Source organism: Petromyzon marinus, chromosome 48 (assembly GCF_048934315.1).
Source record: "Petromyzon marinus isolate PM22_M1 ecotype Great Lakes invasive population chromosome 48, UKy_Petmar_22M1.pri1.0, whole genome shotgun sequence".
In the NCBI taxonomy this organism is placed as follows: domain Eukaryota; kingdom Metazoa; phylum Chordata; class Hyperoartia; order Petromyzontiformes; family Petromyzontidae; genus Petromyzon; species Petromyzon marinus.
In genome coordinates this window covers 9,280,702-9,301,964 of record NC_133714.1, presented here as the reverse complement: position 1 = coordinate 9,301,964, position 21,263 = coordinate 9,280,702, and the positions used below count along the sequence as shown (strand labels likewise).

The following is a 21,263-nucleotide window of genomic DNA, read 5'->3' as shown; positions in this document are numbered from 1 at the left end:
ATTGTCGACATCGCCCGATTGCGCAATCAATAGTCGATATCCACCTTGTTGTTTATATTTAGCGCGTCAGGCCCCTACATTATAGAGAGGACCTCGTGGCGCAATGGTAGCGCGTCTGACTCCAGATCAGAAGGTTTGCGTGTTCAAATCACGTCGAGGTCAGGAACTGGATCAAGTATTTTGTGACATTCGCCTTCCTTCTTCTCTCCTGTTGCTTCTGCTATAGATATTTTTCCAGTGAACTTCAGGAAAATGAATATATTTTAATTATCGTCGAGGTCAGGAACTGCCTTAAGTATTTTGTGACATTCGCCTTCCTTCTTCTCTCCTGTTGCTTCTGCTATGGATTTTTTTCCAGTGAACTTCAGGAAAATGAATATATTTTAATTATCATGTATTTTTAATCGACACTGAAAGGAGGGAATGCTCATCAGTTCTGGTGAAAGTTTCGTAACGAATACACCAATTGTCACGCGCAGACGTTCAAACCGCACGGCAGCAGCCCTAAGTAGCAGCGTGGTACGTTTGCCCTCGTTTCTCAGTTCAAGGTTGGGTTCTATTTACTTATTCATTTGCCAACCACTCAGTAACTCACCCACCGACTTACCCATTCACACCCACACTCACTTATCCGCCCACCTACTCACTCACTAACTCACCCACCCACTCACACATTCACCATTTTATCTACTCATTCACCCACGCATATACTGATTAATTTGCCAAGTCACTCAGTAACTCACTCACCCACTGACTTACCCACTAATCCGCTTACTCATGCTCTCCCTAATTCAGCCACCCAGTGACTCGGTCACGAACCTTGGCTGACTGAATAATATGTCCGGGTTTGGTGACCAGTGGAAAAGGTTGCAACCCATCGACTCGTTCACTCACCCACCCACTCACGCATTCACTCATTAATGATTTGATCTCTTTGCCAAATCACTCAACCACCCACTCACCCATACATCCAGTAATTGATCCACTCAATCACCCACTCACCCACCCACTCACTAACCCACTCACACGTCCACCCACCTTCTCACTCACGTAGGCTGACTGGGTTTGGCCGATTGTGGAAAGGTTGGCGGTTGTCGGCATCGCCCGATTGCGTAATCAACAGTCGATATCCGCATTGTTGTTTATATTTAGCGCGTCAGGACCCTACATTATAGAGGGGACCTCGTGGCGCAACGGTAGCGCGTCTGACTCCAGATCAGAAGGTTGCGTGTTCAAATCACGTCGAGGTCAGGAACTGCCATAAGTATTTTTGACGTTCGCCTCCCTGCTTCTCTCCTGTTGCTTCTGCCATGAATACTTTGCCAGTGAACTTCAGGAAAATTAACATATTTTAATGATTATGTTTTTTTAATCGATACTGACAGGAAGGAATGGTCATCAGTTCTGGTGAAAGTTTCGTAACGAATTCACCAATTGTCACGCGCAGACGTTCAAACGGCACGGCAGCAGCCCAAGGTCGCCACGTGGTACGTTTGCCCTCGTTTCTCAGTTCAAGGTTGGGTTCTGTTTACTCATTCAATTGCCAAGCCACTCAGCAACTCACCCACCCACAGACTTACCCATTCACACCCACACTCACTTATCCGCCCACCTACTCACTCACTAACTCACCCACCCACTCACACATTCACCATTTTATCTACTAATTCACCCACGCATATACTGATTAATTTGCCAAGTCACTCAGTAACTCACTCACGCACTGACTTACCAACTAACCCGCTGACTCATCCACTCCCTAATTCAGCCACCCAGTGACTCGGTCACGAATCTTGGCTGACTGAAAAATGTGTCCGGGTTTGGTGACCAGTGGAAAAGGTGGCAACCCATCGACTCGTTCACTCACCCACCCACTCACTCATTCACTCATTAATTATTTGATCTCTTTGCCAAATCACTCACCCACCCACTCGCCCACCCATCTAGTAATTCACCCACTCAATCACACACTCACCCACCAACTCACTCACCCACTCACACGTCCACCCACCTCACTCACATAGGCTCACTGGGTTTGGCCGATAGTGGAAAAGTAGGCTATTGTCGACATCGCCCGATTGTGCAATCAATAGTCGATATCCACCTTGTTGTTTATATTTAGCGCGTCAGGCCCCTACATTAAAGAGAGGACCTCGTGGCGCAATGGTAGCGCGTCTGACTCCAGATCAGAAGGTTGCGTGTTCAAATCACGTCGAGGTCAGGAACTGCTATAAGTATTTTGTGACATTTGCCTTCCTGCTTCTCTCCTGTTGCTTCTGCTATGGATATTTTGCCAGTGAACTTCAGGAAAATTAATATATTTTAATTATCATGTATTTTTAATCGACACTGAAAGGAAGGAATGGTCATCAGTGTCATCAGTTCTGGTGAAAGTTTCGTAACGAATTCACCAATTGTCACGCGCAGACGTTCAAACCGCACGGCAGCAGCCCTAAGTAGCAGCGTGGTACGTTTGCCCTCGTTTCCAGTTCAAGGTTGGGTTCTGTTTACTTATTCATTTGCCAAGCCACTCAGTAACTCACCCACCGACTTACCCATTCACTTATCCGCCCACCTATTCACTGATTCACCCACTCACCCACCCAACCAGTCATTCACCCATACAATCACCCACTCATTCACCCGCACACCCACTCACTAACCCACAAAGTCACGCACGCACCCATTCAGTCATTCATCCACTCAATCACTCACCCACTCAATCACCTTGGTACCCATCCAGTCATTCATCCACTCAATCACTCACCCACTCACTCACCTTGGCTCACGGGGTTTGGTCGACAATTGATAAGTTGGCAACTGCAGGCATTGCGCATTTAGGAATCGATTTTCACCGTGCAGTGTATAAATATCGCGCTTGCAGATCACGTGTTATGGTGGGGACCTCGTGGCGCAACGGAAGCGTGTCTTACTCAGGATTAGAAGGTTGCGTGTTCAAATCACCGCGAGGTCAGGAATTGTCGTAGATGCTTTGGACACTCGCTTCCTTGCTATTCTCCTGTTGCTTCTTCCACTTTGCCATTGAACTTCAGAAGAATGAATATATTTTAGTCATCATGTTTTTTTTTAATCGACGCTGAAGGGAAGGAATGGTCATCAGTTCTGGTGAGAATTTCGTCACGAATTCACCAATTGTCACGCGCAGACGTTCAAGCCGCACGGCGTCAGCCCTAAGTCGCCACGTGGTACGTTTGACCTCGTTTCTCAGTTCAGGGTTGGTTCCTATTCACTCATTCATTTATCAAGCCACTCAGTAACTCACCCACCCACCGACTTACCCATTCAATACCCCACTCACTTATCCGCCCAACTACTCACTCACTAACTGACCACTCACACATTCACCATTTTATCTACTAATTCACCCACGCATATACTGATTAATGTGCCAAGTCACTCAGTAACTCACTCACGCACTGACTTACTAACTAACCCGCTTACTCATCCACTCGCTAATTCAGCCACCTAGTGACTCGGTCACGAACCTTGGCTGACTGAAAAATGTGTCCGGGTTTGGTGACCAGTGGAAAAGGTGGCAACCCCTCGACTCGTTCACTCACCCACCCACTCACGCATTCACTCATTAATTATTTGATCTCTTTGCCAAATCACTCACCCACCAACTCACCCACCCATCCAGACATTCACCCACTCATTCAGCCACCCACTCACCCACCCATCCAGTAATTCACCCACTCACCCAGCCATCCAGTCATTCACCCAACCAGTCATTCACCCACTCATTCACCCACCCACTGACCCACCCATCCAGTAATTCACCTACTCAATCACCCACTCACCCACTCACTCACCCACCCACTCACCCACCCATTCACCCACTCACTCACTCACACGTCCACCCACCTTCTCACTCACATAGGCTGACTGGGTTTGGCCGATAGTGCAAAGGTTGGCGGTTGTCGGCATCGCCCGATTGCGCAATCAACAGTCGATATCCACCTTGTTGTTTATATTTAGCGCGTCAGGCCCCTATACTATAGAGGGGACCTCGTGGCGCAACGGTAGCGCGTCTGACTCCAGATCAGAAGGTTGCGTGTTCAAATCACGTCGAGGTCAGGAACTACCATAAGTATTTTTGACATTCGCCTCCCTGCTTCTCTCCTGTTGCTTCTGCCATGAATACTTTGCCATGTGAACTTCAGGAAAATGAATATATTTTAATGATTATGTTTTTTTAATCGATACTGAAAGGAAGGAATGGTCATCAGTTTTGGTGAAAGTTTCGTAACGAATTCGCCAATTGTCACGAGCAGACGTTCAAAACGCACGGCGTCAGCCCAAGGTCGCCACGTGGTACGTTTGCCCTCGTTTCTCAGTTCAAGGTTGGGTTCTGTTTACTCATTCAATTGCCAAGCCACTCAGGAACTCACCCACCCACAGACTTACCCATTCAATACCCCACTCACTTATCCGCCCACCTACTCACTCACTAACTGACCCACCCACTCACACATTCACCATTTCATCTACTAATTCACCCAAGCATATACTGATTAATTTGCCAAGTCACTCAGTAACTCACTCACCCACTGACTTACTCACTAACCCGCTGACTCATCCTCTCCCTAATTCAGCCACCCAGTGACTCGGTCACGAACCTTGGCTGACTGAAAAATGTGTCCGGGTTTGGTGACCAGTGAAAAAGGTTGCAACCCATCGACTCGTTCACTCACCCACCCACTCACGCATTCACTCATTAATTATTTGATCTCTTTGCCAAATCACTCAAGCACCCACTCACCTATACATCCAGTAATTGATCCACTCAATCACCCACCCATTCACTAACTCACTCACACGTCCACCCACCTTCTCACTCACATAGGCTGACTGGGTTTGGCCGATAGTGCAAAAGTTGGCGGTTGTCGGCATCGCCCGATTGCGCAATTAATAGTCGATATCCACCTTGTTGTTTATATTTAGGGCGTCAAGCCCCTACACTATAGAGGGGACCTCGTGGCGCAACGGTAGCGCGTCTGACTCCAGATCAAAAGGTTGCGTGTGCAAATCACTTCGAGGTCAGGAACTACCATAAGTATTTTGTGACATTCGCCTCCCTGCTTCACTCCTGTTGCTTCTGCCATGGATATTTTGCCAGTGAACTTCAGGAAAATGAATATATTTTAATTATCATGTTTTTTAATCGACACTGAAAGGAAGGAATGGTCATCAGTTCTGGTGAAAGTTTCGTAACGAATTCACCAATTGTCACGCGCAGACGTTCAAGCCGCACGGCGTCAGCCCTAAGTCGCGACGTGGTACGTTTGACCTCGTTTCTCAGTTCAGGGTTGGTTCCTATTCACTCATTCATTTGCCAAGCCACTCAGTAACTCACCACCCACCTACATACCCATTCAATACCTCACGCACTTATCCGCCCACCTACTCACTCACTAACGTACCAACCCACTCACAACATTCACAATTTTATCCACTTATTCACCCACACATATACTGATTAATTTGCCAAGTCACTCAGTAACCCACTCACCCACTGACTTACCTACTAACCCGCTTACTCATCCACTCCCTAATTCAGCCACCCAGTGACTCGGTCACGAACCTTGGCTGACTGAAAAATGTGTCCGGGTTTGGTGACCAGTGGAAAGGGTTGCAACCCCTCCACTCATTCACTCACCCACCTACACACGCATTCACTCATTAATTACTTGATGTCTTTGCCAAATCACTCACCCAACAACTCACCTACCCATCCAGTCATTCACCCACTCATTCAGCCACCCACTTACCCACCCATCCAGTAATTCACCCAATCAATCACACACCCACCAACTCACTCAGCCACTCACACGTCCACCCACCTTCTCCCTCACATAGGCTGACTGGGTTTGGCCGATAGTGGAAAGGTTGGCGGTTGTCGGCATCGCCTGATTGCGCAATCAACAGTCGATATCCGCCTTGTTGTTTATATCTAGCGCGTCAGGCCCCTATATTTTAGAGGGGACCTCGTGGCGCAACGGTAGCGCGTCTGACTCCAGATCAGAAGGTCTGACTCCAGATCAGAAGGTTGCGTGTTCAAATCACGTCGAGGTCAGGAACTGGCTTAAGTGTTTTTGACATTCGCCTCCCTGCTTCTCTCCTGTTGCTTCTGCCATGGATACTTTGCCAGTGAACTTCAGGAAAATTAATATATTTTAATGATTATGTTTTTTAATCGATACTGAAAGGAAGGAATGGTCATCAGTTCTGGTGAAAGTTTCGTGACGAATTCACCAATTGTCACGCGCAGACGTTCAAACCGCACGGCGGCAGCCCAAGGTCGCCACGTGGTACGTTTGCCCTCGTTTCTCAGTTCAAGGTTGGGTTCTGTTTACTCATTCATTTGCCAAGCCACTCAGTAACTCACCCACTCACTCACCCACTGACTTACCAACTAACCCGCTGACTCATCCACTCCCTAATTCAGCCACCCAGTGACTCGGTCACGAACCTTGGCTGACTGAAAAATGTGTCCTGGATTGGTGACCAGTGGAAAAGGTGGCAACCCCTCGACTCATTCACTCACCCACCCACTCACGCATTCACTCATTAATTACTTGATCTCTTTGCCAAATCACTCAACCACCCACTCACCCATACATCCAGTAATTGATCCACTCAATCACCCACTCACCCACTCACCCACTCACTAACCCACTCACACGTCCACCCACCTTCTCACTCACATAGGCTGACTGGGTTTGGCCGATAGTGGAAAAGTAGGCTATTGTCGACATCGCCCGATTGCGCAATCAATAGTCGATATCAACCTTATTGTTTATGTTTAGGGCGTCAAGCCCCTACACTATAGAGGGGACCTCGTGGCGCAATAGTAGCGCGTCTGACTCCAGATCAGAAGGTTGCGTGTGCAAATCACGTCGAGGTCAGGAACTGCCATAAGTATTTTGTGACATTCGCCTCCCTGCTTATCTCCTGTTGCTTCTGCCATGAATACTTTGCCATGTGAACTTCAGGAAAATGAATATATTTTAATGATTATGTTTTTTTAATCGATACTGAAAGGAAGGAATGGTCATCAGTTTTGGTGAAAGTTTCGTAACGAATTCACCAATTGTCACGAGCAGACGTTCAAAACGCACGGCGGCAGCCCAAGGTCGCCACGTGGTACGTTTGCCCTCGTTTCTCAGTTCAAGGTTGGGTTCTGTTTACTCATTCAATTGCCAAGCCACTCAGGAACTCACCCACCCACAGACTTACCCATTCAATACCCCACTCACTTATCCGCCCAACTACTCACTCACTAACTGACCCACCCACTCACACATTCACCATTTCATCTACTAATTCACCCACGCATATACTGATTAATTTGCCAAGTCACTCAGTAACTCACTCACCCACTGACTTACCAACTAACCCGCTTACTCATCCACTCCCTAATTCAGCCACCCAGTGACTCGGTCACGAACCTTGGCTGACTGAAAAATGTTTCCGGGTTTGGTGACCAGTGGAAAAGGTGGCAACCCATCGACTCGTTCACTCACCCACCCACTCACACATTCACTCATTAATTATTTGATCTCTTTGCCAAATCACTCACCCACCAACTCACCCACCCATCCAGACATTCACCCACTCATTCATCCACCCACTCACCCACCCATCCAGTAATTCACCCACTCACCCAGGCATCCAGTAAATCACCCAACTAGTCATTAACCCACTCTTTCACCCACCCACTGACCCACCCATCCAGTAATTCACCTACTCAATCACCCACTCACCCACTCACTCACCCACCCACTCGCCCACCCATCTAGTAATTCACCCACTCAATCACACACTCACCCACCAACTCACTCACCCACTCACACGTCCACCCACCTCACTCACATAGGCTGACTGGGTTTGGCCGATAGTGGAAAAGTAGGCTATTGTCGACATCGCCCGATTGCGCAATCAATAGTCGATATCCACCTTGTTGTTTATATTTAGCGCGTCAGGCCCTTACATTATAGAGAGGACTTCGTGGCGCAATGGCAGCGCGTCTGACTCCAGATCAGAAGGTTGCGTGTTCAAATCACGTCGAGGTCAGGAACTGCCTTAAGTATTTTGTGACATTTGCCTTCCTGCTTCTCTCCTGTTGCTTCTGCTATGGATATTTTGCCAGTGAACTTCAGGAAAATTAATATATTTTAATTATCATGAATTTTTAATCGACACTGAAAGGAAGGAATGGTCATCAGTTCTGGTGAAAGTTTCGTAACGAATTCACCAATTGTCACGCGCAGACGTTCAAACCGCACGGCAGCAGCCCTAAGTAGCAGCGTGGTACATATGCCCTCGTTTCTCAGTTCAAGGTTGGGTTCTGTTTACTCATTCATTTGCCAAGCCACTCAGTAACTCACCCACCGACTTACCCATTCAAACCCACACTCACTTATCCGCCCACCTTTTCATTGATTCACCCACTCACCCACCCAACCAGTCATTCACCCATACAATCACCCACTCATTCACCCGCACACCCACTCACTAACCCACAAACTCACCCACGCACCCATTCAGTCATTCATCCACTCAATCACTCACCCACTCAATCACCTTGGTACCCATTCAGTCATTCATCCACTCAATCACTCACCCACTCAATCACCTTGGTACCCATCCAGTCATTCATCCACTCAATCACTCACCCACTCAATCACCTTGGTACCCATCCAGTCATTCATCCACTCAATCACTCACCCACTCACTCACCTTGGCTCACGGGGTTTGGTCGACAATTGATAAGTTGGCAACTGCAGGCATTGCGCATTTAGGAATCGATTTTCACCGTGCAGTGTATAAATATCGCGCTTCCAGATCACGTGTTATGGTGGGGATCTCGTGGCGGAACGGAAGCGTGTCTTACTCAGGATTAGAAGGTTGCGTGTTCAAATCACGGCGAGGTCAGGAATTGGTGTAGATGCTTTTGACACTCGCCTCCCTGCTATTCTCCTGTTGCTTCTTCCATGGATACACTTTGCCATTGAACTTCAGGAAAATGAATATATTTTAGTCATCATGGTTTTTTTATCGACGCTGAAGGGAAGGAATGGTCATCAGTTCCTGTGAGAACATCGTCACGAATTCACCAATTGTCACGCGCAGACGTTCAAGCCGCACGGCGTCAGCCCTAAGTCGCCACGTGGTACGTTTGACCTCGTTTCTCAGTTCAGGGTTGGTTCCTATTCACTCATTCATTTGCCAAGCCACTCAGTAACTCACCACCCACCGACTTACCCATTCAATACCTCACTCACTTATCTGCCCAACTACTCACTCACTAACTGACCCACCCACTCACACATTCACCATTTTATCTACTAATTCACCCACGCATATACTGATTAATTTGCCAAGTCACTCAGTAACTCACTCACGCACTGACTTACCAACTAACCCGCTTACTCATCCACTCCCTAATTCAGCCACCCAGTGACTCGGTCACGAACCTTGGCTGACTGAAAAATGTGTCCGGGTTTGGTGACCAGTGGAAAAGGTGGCAACCCCTCGACTCGTTCACTCACCCACCCACTCATGCATTCACTCATTAATTATTTGATGTCTTTGCCAAATCACTCACCCACCAACTCACCCACCCATCCAGACATTCACCCACTCATTCAGCCACCCACTCACCCACCCATCCAGTAATTCACTCACTCACCCAGCCATCCAGTAAATCACCCAACTAGTCATTCACCTACTCATTCATCCACCCACTGACCCACCCATCCAGTAATTCACCTACTCAATCACCCACTCACCGACTCACTCACCCACCCACTCGCCCACCCACTCACCAACTCACTCACACGTCCACCCACCTTCTCACTCACATAGGCTGACTGGGTTTAGCCGATAGTGCAAAAGTTGGCGGTTGTCGGCATCGCCCGATTGCGCAATCAACAGTCGATATCCACCTTGTTGTTTATATTTAGCGCGTCAGGCCCTTATACTATAGAGGGGACCTCGTGGTGCAACGGTAGCGCGTCTGACTCCAGATCAGAAGGTTGCGTGTTCAAATCACGTCGAGGTCAGGAACTACCATAAGTATTTTTGACATTCGCCTCCCTGCTTCTCTCCTGTTCCTTCTGCCATGAATACGTTGCCATGTGAACTTCAGGAAAATGAATATATATTTTAATGATTATGTTTTTTTTAATCGATACTGAAAGGAAGGAATGGTCATCAATTCTGGTGAAAGTTTCGTAACGAATTCACCAATTGTCACGCGCAGACGTTCAAACCGCACGGCGGCAGCCCTCATTCGCCACGTGGTACGTTTGCCCTCGTTTCTCAGTTCAAGGTTGGGTTCTGTTTACTCATTCAATTGCCAAGCCACTCAGGAACTCACCCACCCACAGACTTACCCATTCAATACCCCACTCACTTATCCGCCCAACTACTCACTCACTATCTGGCCCACCCACTCACACACCATTTTATCTACTCATTCACCCACGCATATACTGATTAATTTGCCAAGTCACTCAGTAACTCACTCACCCACTGACTTACCAACTAACCCGCTGACTCATCCACTCCCTAATTCAGCCACCCAGTGACTCGGTCACGAACCTTGGCTGACTGAAAAATGTGTCCGGGTTTGGTGACCAGTGGAAAGGGTTGCAACCCCTCCACTCATTCACTCACCCACCTACACACGCATTCACTCATTAATTACTTGATGTCTTTGCCAAATCACTCACCCAACAACTCACCTACCCATCCAGTCATTCACCCACTCATTCAGCCACCCACTTATCCACCCATCCAGTAATTCACCCAATCAATCACACACCCACCAACTCACTCAGCCACTCACACGTCCACCCACCTTCTCCCTCACATAGGCTGACTGGGTTTGGCCGATAGTGGAAAGGTTGGCGGTTGTCGGCATCGCCTGATTGCGCAATCAACAGTCGATATCCGCCTTGTTGTTTATATCTAGCGCGTCAGGCCCCTATATTTTAGAGGGGACCTCGTGGCGCAACGGTAGCGCGTCTGACTCCAGATCAGAAGGTTGCGTGTTCAAATCACGTCGAGGTCAGGAACTGCCATAAGTATTTTGTGACATTCGCCTCCTTGCTTCTGCCATGGATACTTTGCCAGTGAACTTCAGGAAAATGAATATATTTGAATGATAATGTTTTTTTTTAATCGACACTGAAAGGAAGGAATGGTCATCAGTTCTGGTGAAAGTTTCGTAACGAATTCACCAATTGTCACGCGCAGACGTTCAAACCGCACGGCAGCAGCCCTAAGTCGCAGCGTGGTACGTTTGCCCTCGTTTCTCAGTTCAAGGTTGGGTTCTGTTTACTCATTCATTTGCCAAGCCACTCAGTAACTCACCCACCCACAGACTTACCCATTCACACCCACACTCACTTATCCGCCCACCTACTCACTCACTAACTCACCCACCCACTCACACATTCACCATTTTATCTACTAATTCACCCACGCATATACTGATTAATTTGCCAAGTCACTCAGTAACTCACTCACTCACCCACTGACTTACCAACTGACCCGCTTACTCATCCACTCCCTAATTCAGCCACCCAGTGACTCGGTCATGAATATTGGCTGACTGAAAAATGTGTCCGGGTTTGGTGACCAGTGGAAAAGGTGGCAACCCATCGACTCGTTCACTCACCCACTCACTCATTCACTCATTAATTATTTGATCTGTTTGCCAAATCACTCACCCACCCACTCGCCCACCCATCTAGTAATTCACCCACTCAATCACACACTCACCCACCAACTCACTCACCCACTCACACGTCCACCCACCTCACTCACATATGCTGACTGGGTTTGGCCGATAGTGGAAAAGTAGGCTATTGTCGACATCGCCCGATTGTGCAATCAATAGTTGACATTCGCCTCCCTGCTTCTCTCCTGTTGCTTCTGCCATGAATACTTTGCCAGTGAACTTCAGGAAAATTAACATATTTTAATGATTGTTTTTTTAATCGATACTGAAAGGAAGGAATGGTCATCATTTCTGGTGAAAGTTTCGTAACGAATACACCAATTGTCACGCGCAGACGTTCAAACCGCACGGCGGCAGTCCTAAGTCGCAGCGTTTTAAGTTTGCCCTCGTTTCTCAGTTCAAGGTTGGGTTCTGTTTACTCATTCATTTGCCAAGCCACTTAGTAACTCACCCACCCACCCACAGACTTACCCATTCACACCCACACTCACTTATCCGCCCACCTACTCACTCACTAACTGACCCACCCACTCACACATTCACCATTTTATCTACTCATTCACCCAAGCATATACTGATTAATTTGCCAAGTCACTCAGTAACTCACTCACGCACTGACTTACCAACTAACCCGCTTACTCATCCTCTCCCTAATTCAGCCACCCAGTGACTCGGTCACGAACCTTGGCTGACTGAAAAATGTGTCCGGGTTTGGTGACCAGTGGAAAAGGTTGCAACCCCTCGACTCGTTCACTCACCCACCCACTCACGCATTCACTCCATAATTATTTGATCTCTTTGCCAAATCACTCACCCAACAACTCACCCACCCATCCAGTAATTCACCCACTCAATCACCCATTCACCCACTCACTCACCCACCCACTCACTCACCCACCCACTCACCCACTCACTCACTCACACGTCCACCCACCTTCTCACTCACATACGCTGACTGGGTTTGGCCGTTCGTGGAAAAGTTGGCGCTTGTCGGCATCGCCCGATTGCGCAATTAATAGTCGATATCCACCTTGTTGTTTATATTTAGCGCGTAAGGCCCCTACATTATAGAGGGGACCTCGTGGCGCAACGGTAGCGCGTCTGACTCCAGATCAGAAGGTTGCGTGTTCAAATCACGTCGAGGTCAGGATTTGGCTTAAACGTTTTTTGACATTCGCCTCCCTGCTTGTCTCCTGTTGCTTCTGCCATGAATACTTTGCCAGTGAACTTCAGGAAAATGAATATATTTTATTCATCATTTATTTTTAATTGACACTGAAGGGAAGGAATGATCATCAGTTCTGGTGAAATTTTCGTAACGAAGTCACCAATTGTCACGCGCAGACCTTCAAACAGCACGGCGGCAGTCCTAAGTCGCCACGACTTGCCCTCGTTTCTCAGTTCAAGGTTGGGTTCTGATTACTCATTCATTTGCCAAGCCACTCAGTAACTCACCCACCGACTTACCCATTCAAACCCACACTCATTTATCCGCCCACCTACTCACTCATTCACCCACTCACCCACCCAACCAGTCATTCACCCATACAATCACCCACTCATTCACCCGCACACCCCCTCACTAACCCACAAACTCACCCACGCACCCATCTAGTCACTCATCCACTCAATCACCTTGGCACCCATCCAGTCATTCATCCACTCAATCACTCACCCACTCACTCACCTAGGCTCACTGGGTTTGGTCGACAGTTGAAAAGTTGGCAACTGCAGGCATTGCGCAATCAATAATCAATATTCACCGTGCTGTGTGTATATTTAGCGCGTCCAGACCGTGCGTTATGCAGAGGACCTCGTGGCGCAACGGTAGCGCGTCTGACTCCAGATCAGAAGGTTGCGTGTTCAAATCACGTCGAGGTCAATCAGTGGCATTTTTTACATTCACCTGTCTGTCACGCTTCTGTTGCAACTGTCACGGATGCCGTGCCAGTGAACTTCAGCACAATCGAAATCGATATTTACGTCATTATCTTTGTTTTGAACGTGAGAAACGGCCGTCGATCCCGGTAAAATTTTCGTAACGAACGCACCGACTGACAAAGTGTGAATGCCCACACTTTGTCCCACCGTACTCAATCTGATGAGACTGGATCATCAATGACCCAGACTGCTTTACTCTGAACTCTACCAAATGCAGCGAGGTCGGGGCTGGTTGCTCCATCCCAGATGTCACAACAGGATTCCAGCTTAGGTCGGAATTTGTGCTTCGTGTGTATATATACATCAACCCAAACCTCCGGTAAACCACGTGGCTTCTCTCCCTGCCCACTGTGACAACAGACTCCGCTCCTGCTCCTCCTCCGTGCAGCAGCAGCAGTGTCGAGGCGCTGCTGTCTCGTCTCATTAGACACCTCCACTCATTCTCCATCCTTCTGCTCTCATTCCCCACCCGTTCTCCTCTCACTTTCCTCTCCCATTCCTTGTCTTGTATCCATTCATCACATCCTTGATTCTACCCCCCCCCCCCTTCCAATGGTTGCGACAGGCATACAAAATAACAAGGGGTAGCGACCGTTGTTCTAAATTAAATGCCGCTCTGTTCAGAGCCGTGCATTTGCTCGTGGTTAAAAAAAGGATATCATCGGACGGTTGGAAAGTAAACACTTTGGAATTTCGTCAGCATCTCATCTGTCCCAAAATAAAGTTTCGCGTCAAATTTGGCTCCAAGTCTAACAGAGAGAGAGAGAGGTCTTTGTCGGGTGATAATCAACATCCCTCGTGCTGTGTGCAGTGAAAGTCGTGGGGACCTCGTGGCGCAACGGTAGCGCGTCTGACTCCAGATCAGAAGGTTGCGTGTTCAAATCACGTCGAGGTCACACAGTGTTTTTTTGCTGTTTAACATTCGCCTCTTCGACCACTACTGCCACCGTGGCCATGCACGTGAATTTCAGGACAATCAAAATGTGTTCCATGACAATGGTTTATCGGATCTGAAGGTCAGGAAGCAGTCGGTGGAATTCGGCTAAAGAATGCAGCGATTGGTACGCGCAAACTCCCAAACCGCACGGCCTACTCCTCCACACAGCATATCCATCTTAAAAGAGGTGAGAGTACCCACACTTTCGTACTGAATCAGAGACGGCTGGATCATCATTTACCCTGACAGCTTTCCTCTGAACTCTGTCCAGTGCAGCGAGGCAGTAATTGGGTGCTTCACCCCCAGATTTCAAACCAAGTTTCCAGCTTAGGTCAGAATTCGTGCTTTGTACATCTATTCATAGAAGTCACCCCACGTCTTCTGTAAACCACGTGGCTTCTGTGTGGCCACCCCCACTCTGAACCGCTCTCCCCACCCACTGTGAAAACAGACTCCGCTCCTCCTCCTCCGTGCCGCAGCAACAGCAGAGTCGAGGCGCTGCCCTTGCAGCCTCTTCCCCACGATCCTCCTCTCCCTCCCCCCTCCCCCCATCTTCTCAGCTACTTCTCCATCCTTCGCCTCTCATTCCCCATTCTTTCTCACCTCTGTCTTGGCTCCATGTCTCACAGAGAGAGAGAGAGGTCTTTGTCGGGCGATAATCAACATCCCCCGTGCTGTGTGCAATGAACGTCGTGGGGACCTCGTGGCGCAACGATAGCGCGTCTGACTCCACATCAGAAGGGTGCGTGTTCAAATCACGTTGAGGTGTCAGAACGTCTTGTTTGATCAATTTTACTTTCGCCTCTTCTGCCGCGAATGCCACGGTCACCATGCTCGTGAATTTCAGGACAATCAAAATATGTTCCATTGCAATGGTTTATCGAATCTGAACATCAGGAAGCAGTCGGTGGAATTCGCCTAAAGAAACGCAGCGATTGGCACTCTCAAACCGCATGGCATACTCTTCCACACATCATATACATCTTGGAAGAGGTGAGAGTACCCACACTTTACTTCAGCGTACTTAAATCAGAGAGGGCTGGATCATCAATTACACTGCTGGCTTTACTCTGTACTCTATCCAGTGGAACGAGGCAGTGTATCTATTCATTTCCATCACCCCACGCCGTCTGTAATTCACGTTGCTTCTGTGTGGCCACACCCACTCTGAATCCCTCTCCCCGCCCACTGTGAAAACAGACTCCGCTCCTTCTCCAGCTTCCTCTTCCTCCTTCCTGTCGACAGGCGTCAATTCCGGGTCCGTGTCGAACCGAGAGAAACGCTCCTTGGCGATTATCAACACTTTTTTCAGTCAGCCAACGTTATGGACCGAGTCACTGGGTGGCTGAATTAGGGAGTGGATGAGTAAGCGGGTTAGTGGGCAAGTCAGTGGGTGAGTGAGTTACTGAGTGACTTGGCAAATTTATCAGTAAATGAGTGGGTGAATTAGTGGATGAAAGGGTGCGTGTGTGAGTGCGTGGGTGAGTTAGCGAGGGAGTGGCTTAGCTAATGAATGAGTGAACAGGAATCGACCTTGAACGGGGGCCGCCGCCCTCGGCGGGTGGTGGTGAAAGCGTCACAGCGCTTTCTCCCCCACCCCCAACACATAAACACGCACATGCACTCACGTAGGGCCTCGTGGGGGGGTCACCTGCCCCTAAGTTTTTACCCGAGGGACCCCCTCGTGGGGGTGCTCCACGGTTTCTCAGGGCCAGGGAATTGGCAGAGCCCCTCGCAGGCCGAATGACGCTGCGGCGTCCGTGGATTAACTTAAAATTGTACGGCCACGGCGAACTCACTGAGAACCGCAGTGAGGAAATGCCCAAGGCACACGCAACGGCAGGCAGGCAGTGGGCGGGGTGGCGCAGATTGACCTTTAAGGTCTGTAAACGATGTGTGCGATCACCACAATCACGATCACCACAAACTGGAGCATGATCACCACAAACTGGAGTGCGATCACCACAAACTGGCACACAATCAACACAAACTGGAGCATGATCACCACAAACTGGCACACGATCACCACAAACTGGAGCGCGATCACCACAAACTGGAGCATGATCACCACAAACTGGAGCATGATCACCACAAACTGGCACACGATCACCACAAACTGGAGCGTGATCACCACAAACTGGAGCATGATCACCACAAACTGGAGCACGATCACCACAAACTGGAGCACGATCACCACAAACTGGAGCATGATCACCACAAACTGGAGTGCGATCACCACAAACTGAAGCATGATCACCACAAACTGGCACACGATCACCACAAACTGGAGTGCGATCACCACAAACTGGAGCATGATCACCACAAACTGGAGCACGATCACCACAAACTGGCACACGATCACCACAACCTGGCACACGATCACCACAAACTGGAGCGCGATCACCACAAACTGGAGCGCGACCACCACAAACTGGCACACGACCACCACAAACTGGCACACATCGGTTAAATAATGGGAAGGCGGGGCGTCGGAGAGGGGGGATAATCCGATTGGCCAGGGGCGGGAAATCCGAGGCTGCCGATTGGATAAGGGGCCAGCAGGACGGCGGCACGTAGGCTTTGAAGTTGAAGCATAAAAAGGGACGGATTCGGGAAGCTGGCGGTCCTTTTTGCGCCGGGGGTCAACTGGAGAGAGGGATCGAGGAGTCGTCATCCCCACTGCTACTCGAACGTCTGAGAGACGGGTCAGAGAGCAGCCGGGTCCAGTTTCCCAGCCAAAGCCACGTGCAGCCTCGCCTTTCCGCTGCTTCCTACACCTCGAGGTCGGAGCGTAAGTACAGAGTGGAGAGGTAAGTCCGAGGAGAAAATCCCGTAGAGGGGTGAGTAGGGAGTGACTAGGCAAATTGAGCCCTAAACAGCCGGGAGATAGGACAGGCCTGCCCTGCTGACCCGCACTAACACGAGTAGAATCATTCTAGTTAAATAGAGAAGAAACCACCAGTAGACATTAAACCGTGTCGTGTTGTCTCTGTGAGTACGGGGAGGGAGGGGTGGTGCGTGGTGTGGTGAGCCTGTGCGTTGCGTGGTGTCTTGTGTTTGCGCACGAGCGCAATATTTTGCCCGCGCGTGCGCGTTGACTTGTGAGCCCGTGGGTTGTGGTGCCCCCGCGTGTTCTGTACGCGGGGGCACTCTCGCCGTTGCGCGGCTCGTGGTTGGCGTGCACGAGAAGGGCACCGCGGCGTATCTGCGAGTTGGTCAGTGCAGCTAGTTAAGTCGTGCCCCGAGGAGCAGCAGCTAAGGGGGGCGAGAGCAGGAGGACGGTGGGTCACGGGAGATCGGGGAGACGGGGGGCAGTCTCCCGAACACATTCGTCACGAGATTTGCACCAGAACTGACGACAATTCCTTCCCTGCGGAGTCGATAAAAAAACCACGGCAAATAATTATATATATATATCACATTTCTTGAAGTATCCATGGGAGAATGCAACAGGAGAGGTGCAGGGACGGGAATGTCAAAAATATGATAGTTGTTTTTTTACCCTTTTATCTGGCAACAAAACTGACGCATTTTTGACAAGGAGTCATGTTTACATTGGCCACAATACCTGCGGTCGGAACGCAAACAAAACACAACAACTCTGATAATGTATTTGGCACTGTCCTTGAAATTGATTGGTCCACACCCGAGACAGCTTTCTTTCATACATTATCAGAGATGTGTTTTTTGTTTGCGTTCCGACCGCAGGTATTGTGGTCAATGTAAACATGACTCCTTGTCAAAAAGGTGTCAGTTTTGTTGCCAGATAAAAGGGTAAGAAACCAATTATCATATTTTGTTACTGCCAAATGAGGTTTCCAATAATGTCAAAAACACTTATGACGATTCCTGACCTCGACGTGATTTGAACACGCAACCTTCTGATCTGGAGTCAGACGCGCTACCATTGCGCCACGAGGTCCCCTCTATAGTGTAGGGGCTTGACGTGCTAAATATAAACAACAAGGTGGATATCGACTGTTGATTGCGCAATCGGGCGATGCCGACATCGCCGACTTTTTCACTTTCGGCCAAACCCAGTCAGTCTATGTGAGTGAGAAGGTGAGTGAACGTGTGAGTGGGTGAGTGAGGGGGTAGGTGAGTGGGTGAATTACTGGATTGGTGGGTGAGTTGGTGGGTGAGTGATTTGGCAAAGAGATCAAATCATTAATGAGTGAATGCGTGAATGGGTGGGTGAGTGAACGAGTCGATGGGTTGCAACCTTTTCCACTGGTCACCAAACCCGGACACATTTTTCAGTCAGCCAAGGTTCGTGACCGAGTCACTGGGTGGCTGAATTAGGGAGTGGATGAGTAAGCGGGTTAGTTGGTAAGTCAGTGGGTGAGTGAGTTACTGAGTGACTTGGCAAATTAATCAGTATATGCGTGGGTGAATTAGTAGATAAAATGGTGAATGTGTGAGTGGGTGGGTCAGATAGTGAGTGAGTAGGTGGGTGGATAATTGAGTGTGGGTGTGAATGGGTAAGTCGGTGGGTGAGTTACTGAGTGGCTTGGCAAATGAATGAGTAAACAGAACCCAACCTTGAACTGAGAAACGAGGGCAAACGTACCACGTGGCGACTTAGGGCTGCCGCCGTGCGGTTTCAACGTCTGCGCGTGACAATTGGTGTATTCGTTACGAAATTTTCACCAGAACTGATGACCATTCCTTCCTTTCAGTGTCGATTAAAAAAAACATGATCATTAAAATATGTTTATTTTCCTGAAGTTCACTGGCAAAGTATCCATGGCAGAAGCAACAGGCGAGAAGCAGGGAAGCGAATGTCACAAAATACTGATGGTAGTTCCTGACCTCGACGTGATTTGAACACGCAACCTTCTGATGTGGAGTCAGACGCGCTACCGTTGCGACACGAGGTCCCCACGACTTTCACCGCACACAGCACGAGGGATGTTGATTATCGCCCGACAAAGACATGGAGCCAAGTTTGACGCGGAACTTTATTTTGGGACAGATGAGATGCTGACGAAATACCAAAGTGTTTACTTTACAACCGTCCGATGATATCCTTTTTTAACCACGAGCAAATGTACGGCTCTGAACAGAGTGGCTTTTAATTTAGAACAACGGTCGCTACCCCTTGTAATTTTGTATGCCTGTCGCAACCATTGGAAGGGGGGGGGGGTAGAATCAAGGATGTGATGAATGGATACAAGACAAGGAATGGGAGAGGAAAGTGAGAGGAGAACGGGTGGGGAATGAGAGCAGAAGGATGGAGAATGAGTGGAGGTGTCTAATGAGACGAGACAGCAGCGCCTCGACACTGCTGCTGCTGCTGCACGGAGGAGGAGCAGGAGCGGAGTCTGTTGTCACAGTGGGCAGGGAGAGAAGCCACGTGGTTTACCGGAGGCTTGGGTTGATGTATATATACTCACGAAGCACAAATTCCGACCTGAGCTGGAATCCTGTTGTCACATCTGGGATGGAGCAACCAGCTCCGACCTCGCTGCATTTGGTAGAGTTCAGAGTAAAGCAGTCTGGGTAATCGATGATCCAGTCTCATCAGATTGAGTACGGTGGGACAAAGTGTGGGCGTTCACACTTTGTCAGTCGGTGCGTTCGTTACAACAATTTCACCGGAATCGACGGCCGTTTCCTCACTTTCAAAACAAAGATAATGACGTAAATATCGATTTCGATTGTGCTGAAGTTCACTGGCACGGCATCCGTGACAGTTGCAACAGAAGCGTGACAGACAGGTGAATGTAAAAAATGCCGCTGATTGACCTCGACGTGATTTGAACACGCAACCTTCTGATCTGGAGTCAGACGCGCTACCGTTGCGCCACGAGGTCCCCACGACTTTCGCTGCACACAGCACGAGGGATGTTGATTATCGCCCGACAAAGAAATGGAGCCAAGTTTGACGCGGAATTCTAGATTTGTTGTTGTTTTATTTTCACCTACGTGACTTTACCCAATAGAACCAAAGAGTTTGACGCGGAACTTTATTTTGGGACAGATGAGATGCTGACGAAATACCAAAGTGTTTACTTTCCAACCGTCCGATAATATCCTTTTTTTAACCACGAGCAAATGTACGGCTCTGAACAGAGTGGCATTTAATTTAGAACAACGGTCGCTACCCCTTGTAATTTTGTATGCCTGTCGCAACCATTGGAAGGGGGGGGGGGGGGGTAGAATCAAGGATGTGATGAATGGATACAAGACAAGGAATGGGAGAGGAAAGTGAGAGGAGAACGGGTGGGGAATGAGAGCAGAAGGATGGAGAATGAGTGGAGGTGTCTAATGAGACGAGACAGCAGCGCCTCGACACTGCTGCTGCTGCTGCACGGAGGAGGAGCAGGAGCGAAGTCTGTTGTCACAGTGGGCAGGGAGAGAAGCCACGTGGTTTACCGGAGGCTTGGGTTGATGTATATATACACACGAAGCACAAATTCCGACCTGAGCTGGAATCCTGTTGTCACATCTGGGGTGGAGCAACCAGCTCCGACCTCGCTGCATTTGGTAGAGTTCAGAGTAAAGCAGTCTGGGTCATTGATGATCCAGTCTCATCAGATTGAGTACGGTGGGACAAAGTGTGGGCATTCACACTTTGTCAGTCGGTGCGTTCGTTACGAAAATTTTACC

General features: G+C 48.9%; 15 non-coding genes across 15 annotated transcripts; 12 read left to right on the top strand and 3 right to left on the bottom strand.

The window, feature by feature from the left end:
* The first annotated feature begins 89 nt into the window (after window positions 1–89).
* Window positions 90–162, top strand: TRNAW-CCA (transfer RNA tryptophan (anticodon CCA)). Its single transcript has one exon. It is a non-coding gene; the product is annotated as a tRNA-Trp (tRNA).
* Window positions 163–1,179: 1,017 nt separating this feature from the next.
* TRNAW-CCA (transfer RNA tryptophan (anticodon CCA)) lies at window positions 1,180–1,251 on the top strand. The gene has a single exon. It is a non-coding gene; the product is annotated as a tRNA-Trp (tRNA).
* An 898-nt stretch (window positions 1,252–2,149) lies between these two features.
* TRNAW-CCA (transfer RNA tryptophan (anticodon CCA)) lies at window positions 2,150–2,221 on the top strand. The gene has a single exon. It is a non-coding gene; the product is annotated as a tRNA-Trp (tRNA).
* A 1,805-nt stretch (window positions 2,222–4,026) lies between these two features.
* TRNAW-CCA (transfer RNA tryptophan (anticodon CCA)) lies at window positions 4,027–4,098 on the top strand. The gene has a single exon. It is a non-coding gene; the product is annotated as a tRNA-Trp (tRNA).
* A 1,907-nt stretch (window positions 4,099–6,005) lies between these two features.
* Window positions 6,006–6,097, top strand: TRNAW-CCA (transfer RNA tryptophan (anticodon CCA)). The gene is made up of 2 exons: window positions 6,006–6,041; window positions 6,062–6,097. It is a non-coding gene; the product is annotated as a tRNA-Trp (tRNA).
* Window positions 6,098–6,857: 760 nt separating this feature from the next.
* TRNAW-CCA (transfer RNA tryptophan (anticodon CCA)) lies at window positions 6,858–6,929 on the top strand. Its single transcript has one exon. It is a non-coding gene; the product is annotated as a tRNA-Trp (tRNA).
* A 1,096-nt stretch (window positions 6,930–8,025) lies between these two features.
* TRNAW-CCA (transfer RNA tryptophan (anticodon CCA)) lies at window positions 8,026–8,097 on the top strand. Its single transcript has one exon. It is a non-coding gene; the product is annotated as a tRNA-Trp (tRNA).
* A 1,919-nt stretch (window positions 8,098–10,016) lies between these two features.
* Window positions 10,017–10,088, top strand: TRNAW-CCA (transfer RNA tryptophan (anticodon CCA)). Its single transcript has one exon. It is a non-coding gene; the product is annotated as a tRNA-Trp (tRNA).
* Window positions 10,089–11,029: 941 nt separating this feature from the next.
* Window positions 11,030–11,101, top strand: TRNAW-CCA (transfer RNA tryptophan (anticodon CCA)). Its single transcript has one exon. It is a non-coding gene; the product is annotated as a tRNA-Trp (tRNA).
* A 1,747-nt stretch (window positions 11,102–12,848) lies between these two features.
* TRNAW-CCA (transfer RNA tryptophan (anticodon CCA)) lies at window positions 12,849–12,920 on the top strand. Its single transcript has one exon. It is a non-coding gene; the product is annotated as a tRNA-Trp (tRNA).
* A 663-nt stretch (window positions 12,921–13,583) lies between these two features.
* On the top strand, window positions 13,584–13,655 carry TRNAW-CCA (transfer RNA tryptophan (anticodon CCA)). The gene has a single exon. It is a non-coding gene; the product is annotated as a tRNA-Trp (tRNA).
* An 883-nt stretch (window positions 13,656–14,538) lies between these two features.
* TRNAW-CCA (transfer RNA tryptophan (anticodon CCA)) lies at window positions 14,539–14,610 on the top strand. Its single transcript has one exon. It is a non-coding gene; the product is annotated as a tRNA-Trp (tRNA).
* Window positions 14,611–18,501: 3,891 nt separating this feature from the next.
* Window positions 18,502–18,573, bottom strand: TRNAW-CCA (transfer RNA tryptophan (anticodon CCA)). Its single transcript has one exon. It is a non-coding gene; the product is annotated as a tRNA-Trp (tRNA).
* An 886-nt stretch (window positions 18,574–19,459) lies between these two features.
* TRNAW-CCA (transfer RNA tryptophan (anticodon CCA)) lies at window positions 19,460–19,531 on the bottom strand. The gene has a single exon. It is a non-coding gene; the product is annotated as a tRNA-Trp (tRNA).
* Window positions 19,532–20,395: 864 nt separating this feature from the next.
* Window positions 20,396–20,467, bottom strand: TRNAW-CCA (transfer RNA tryptophan (anticodon CCA)). The gene has a single exon. It is a non-coding gene; the product is annotated as a tRNA-Trp (tRNA).
* Between the last annotated feature and the right edge of the window lie 796 nt (window positions 20,468–21,263).